The 4261-nt window shown below is 45.9% G+C and overlaps 3 non-coding genes across 3 annotated transcripts; all 3 read left to right on the plus strand.

Moving 5' to 3' along the window:
- Positions 1-304: 304 nt before the first annotated feature.
- On the plus strand, positions 305-377 carry trnav-aac (transfer RNA valine (anticodon AAC)). The gene has a single exon. It is a non-coding gene; the product is annotated as a tRNA-Val (tRNA).
- A 1569-nt stretch (positions 378-1946) lies between these two features.
- Positions 1947-2028, plus strand: trnae-cuc (transfer RNA glutamic acid (anticodon CUC)). Its single transcript has one exon. It is a non-coding gene; the product is annotated as a tRNA-Glu (tRNA).
- Positions 2029-3538: 1510 nt separating this feature from the next.
- Positions 3539-3611, plus strand: trnav-cac (transfer RNA valine (anticodon CAC)). The gene has a single exon. It is a non-coding gene; the product is annotated as a tRNA-Val (tRNA).
- The last annotated feature ends 650 nt before the right edge of the window (positions 3612-4261 follow it).

Genomic DNA, 4261 nt, shown 5'->3' on the forward strand with positions numbered 1-4261 from the left:
ACCCCAGCTTGGGTAAAACACGTAAATACTCAGTTCAAAACCCTTCCATAAAATCATGTCGCAGCCGTTATGCTGCCGGGAAAGTTGTCCCAGCCTATTCCACCTCACTCTACAGTCCGAACATTGACCACATCCTTGTCTATATTTTGTCACCAATTTCACGTCTGTTTCTTTTTTTAACTTTTTCAAGATGTCAATTACCCTGGACAACAACGCGCTATTGGAAAAAGAAAGGTGAAACGTGGAATGGCTTCAACTTTCAGTGCTGGATGCCACAGAGCCGCGGCGCGGCCGGAACAGGCTTGTTTCTGTAATGTAGTGGTCATCACATTCGCCTAACACGCGAAAAGTCCCCAGTTCGAAACTGGGCAGAAACTGCTTTGTTCTTCAATTGCAGCCTTTTACACGGACAAGAACGGAGCTTTCTTGCTTGCTTTCCCATCTGCAAACCTGCCTTCGAAATCGCTCGAACAAATCTGCTCTCTTTGTGAAATGTAATGCAATTCCATTAAATTCGTTTGCAAAGCATTGTTAAGGTTTTCTCCAAGCTGGGTCTGATCATATGCCATTCTGTTTCAGAGTGTAGTTACCGCGTTCTGAATCTTCCACAAAAAGCAGTACCGCATTTGCATTCCTTGCGCAGGCGGGCCGGTTCAAAGACAGGGAAGAAGCTGATGAGCTGGTGTCACAGTACGCCACGGATTCCTCAACTGGTCTGTCTGACAAATGTACCCCAAAGTCGTCTCTGCAAGGCCTCATTTGGAAGCTGCCTGTCGTTATTCAACGTGCGAGAATTGGCAGCAGAGGTGCTGAATCATGGTTTGGATCAGTTCGCACGTTATAGTGACTCATTCAATCAGCAACAGCAATGAAAGAAATTACACTCTCTACAAAGTGTACAGGCTACAGAATGACATCGCAACCTTTTGGTTTTCTTTAAATCACTGACGAGCAGGAAAATGTAAACGGGAGGGCGAGTGGGAAAGTGAGGCAGTTGCAGCTCTGGTGAAACTCCTTCTTTGTGAGTCACTCAGCAACAAGAGACGTGAAGGTGACTCATGCGGGAGAGCTCTTCACATTGAGAACAAAAAGCACTCAAGGGCAGTTAGCACCTCTTCCGCAGTGGGGGTGGGGTGGGTTTCTATGTTCTGTTACTATGTTCAGAAACTGCCTTTTAAATTGACGTGAACAGAAACTGCATTTCTAATAAGCAACATGGAATTTAGCAAAATTTATTGATTCGCTTCTCGTCGATTCGCACACAGGTTTCCAACTCAGTTGGTATCCATGTGGCTCATGCCCAGGTATGAACATTCCTGCAGCCAATTGCACGGTTAAGGTAAAAGGCAAGGAAAGTGGCATCTCGAACTGGCCCCGAGGTCAGAGCATCCTCACAACCTGATCTGTCGTTCTCGGGTTGTAATGCTACCTCCGGTTTTAGGGTGGAGAACATTCTTTGGGACTCTTATTCTGCAAAACAGACACAGTGACTGAAACGATGCTGCACGGTATAATGTGGAACACGGCCTGCTCAGCTTTGTGCATTTTCCGTGTAGTCCGGTGTGTTTCATGTTCCGTGTAAACGTGAAAGTTGTCCTGTTTCGAGCAATCGGTGAAATCATTCAGCAAAGCAAGAATCGAAATTGAAGTAATGTCAAGCAGCTCATGGTGATTTGACCAAATCATAACCGAACATATATTCTCACGCAGTCAAAGATACATTTCTGGTTGAAAAGAGTCTGAGAAGATAGACTCAGCTTACCATTGATTTTTGCCTGGATTGATGGGCTTTCATGATCTGCTGCGAAATTGTCATTGTAGCTGGGCACATCCCAGCAGTTGTGCGAGTCGGAGTGGGACCATGGAACCCTTTTCATGTGACTTAGCATGTGTGGTTATGCAGGAGCACAATCCGAAATGCAAGAAAATGCGCGGCAGCGCGGTCGGGTAGTGTGGCCGAGCAGTCTAAGGCGCTGGATCCTCGTTCCAGACGTGCAAGGGGCGTGGGTTCGAATCCCACCACTACCATTTCAGCTGGTCAGCTCCAACGCCGCAGCATCGTTAAAATTCTGCTTCGATCCCCGCTGCGTTTATGTTCCAGGGGAATTAACTGTGGAAAGGTGCCGAGTATTGCCAGGTCTCTCAGCTGCCATGATGTTATTCACCTCCCCTGCAGAAAATCGCAAGCAGCTCAGCGATTGGTTTATGTTCCAGGCAAGTTGAGGTTTTACTGGAACCGAATGGAGACTGTTATTTCATCGCTGTTGTGAAACAAAGTCCGGCGGTGAGTCGATTCATCGTTATTTGGCTTTCTGGCGAATGGGAAAATCTTTCCAATGCATATGTTATTGAATTTCTCCCATTTCCTGCATTTCCGTCCTGGAGACACCGGAAGGGAAAGGTAATCTAATCGAGACTGTGATTGGTGAAATTCACTTTTTTATGGCCCATACTTATTATATTCTTTCTTTCTCTCTTTTCAGCATTGTCTGGGAAGTGGTGGTGCACTAAGGCTGCAGTATGTTTGAAAGAGTAGTTTGGAATTGCCCTGTTGTTAGTTGTGAGATTACTTTATGCCTCATGCCCTCGGACTGTCTCACATTTAGCATTCATGCTTCGCTGTGTCTGAACATGCATTAGGTATGCCAGTTTTGTTTGTGTTCCGTGTTAAATGCTTTCTGTTTGCGATTCGCTCAATACATTACGAGTTAACAGGGGTTCTGAGGTAACTTGCAGCAGCAAAAATCCTCAACTGAGGATCTGGGAAAGTTTCACGAAGCATGGTCAGTCGGAGCAAAAGTAAGGAAGTCGTTCGTTTCTGCAGTGTTTCACAATACTACCTTTCCCGTGAGCAGTCGAACAGATTAAATGATTGTGCTACAGACTGCGACGGCAAGCTCCGCTGAAAAGTAATCCTTTAAAACCGGTGTAAGCAACGCAAGGTTATTGGGGTACACCGCGTGTAAACAGAGACTTCGGTGTATCTCATCCATGCTCACCACATCACCAAAATTAAACAAGTCCCGTTCCACAGCATTTCTCCTCAATCCCTCTAAACCCATCCTATCCAGAAACTCATCCGATTACCATTGCAATTTTCTGAGTGCAATAGCCTCCTCCACTCCCTCTGGTAGCTCATTCCATACACCCACAACCTTGTGAGTGGAAAATGTGCGTCGGGGTCCTTTGTCAATTTCAGACCACTCACCTTAAACCTATGCTCTCGAGTTTCCAACTCACCCTAGCTTGTGTAAAACACGTAAATACTCAGTTTACAACCCTTCCATAAAACCATGTCGCAGCCGTTATGCTGCCGGGAAAGTTGTCCCAGCTTATTCCACTTCACACTCCAGTCCAAACATTGACGACATCCTTGTCTATATTTTGTCACTAATTTCAGTCTATATTTTTTGACTTTTTCAAGATGTCAATTTCCCTGGATAACAACGAGCTATTGGAAAAAGAAAGGTGAAACGTAGAATGGCTTCAACTTTCTGTGCTGGATGCCACAGAGCCGCAACGCGCTCGGCTGAAGCTCGTTTCTGTAGTGTAGTGGTCATCACGTTCGCCTCACACGCGAAAGGTCCCCAGTTCGAAGCTGGGCAGAAACTGCTTTGTTCTTCAATTGCAGCCTTTTACACGGACAAGAACGGAGCTTTCTTGCTTGCTCTCCCATCTGCAAATCTGCCTTCGAAAATGCTCGAACAAATCTGCTCTCTTTGTGAAATGTGATGCACTTCCATTTAATTAGTGAGCAAAGCATTGTAAAGGCTTGTTCTGATCAGAACCATTGTAAAACCTGGTTCTGATCATAAGTCATTCTGTTTGAGAGTGTAGTTACCGCGTTCTGATCCCTTCCACGAAAAACTGTCCCGCATTTGCATTCCTTGCGCAGGCGGACCGGTTCAAAGACAGGGAAGAAGCTGATGCGCTGGTGCTACTGATCAGCGCACCACTGATTCCTGAACTAGTCTGTCTGTCAAATGTAAACCAAAGTCGTCTCTGCAAGGCCTCATTTGGAAACTCTCTGTCGTTATTCAACGTGCGAGAATTGGCAGCAGAGGTGCTGAATCATGGTTTGGATCAGTTCGCACGTTAGTGACTCATTCAATCAGCAACAGCAATGAAAGAAATTGCACTCCCAGAGGAACCTCTGGACTTGTGGTTTCATAGCGTCGCTTGTATTAAGGTGAGGCCCGAGATCTAAGCCATGTTGGAACTGAAACGGAGGAATTGTCAGAGAGGCTGCAGAATAACATCG

The sequence above is a fragment of the Hemiscyllium ocellatum genome, unplaced genomic scaffold (genome assembly GCF_020745735.1).
Source record: "Hemiscyllium ocellatum isolate sHemOce1 unplaced genomic scaffold, sHemOce1.pat.X.cur. scaffold_427_pat_ctg1, whole genome shotgun sequence".
Taxonomy (NCBI): Eukaryota; Metazoa; Chordata; class Chondrichthyes; order Orectolobiformes; family Hemiscylliidae; genus Hemiscyllium; species Hemiscyllium ocellatum.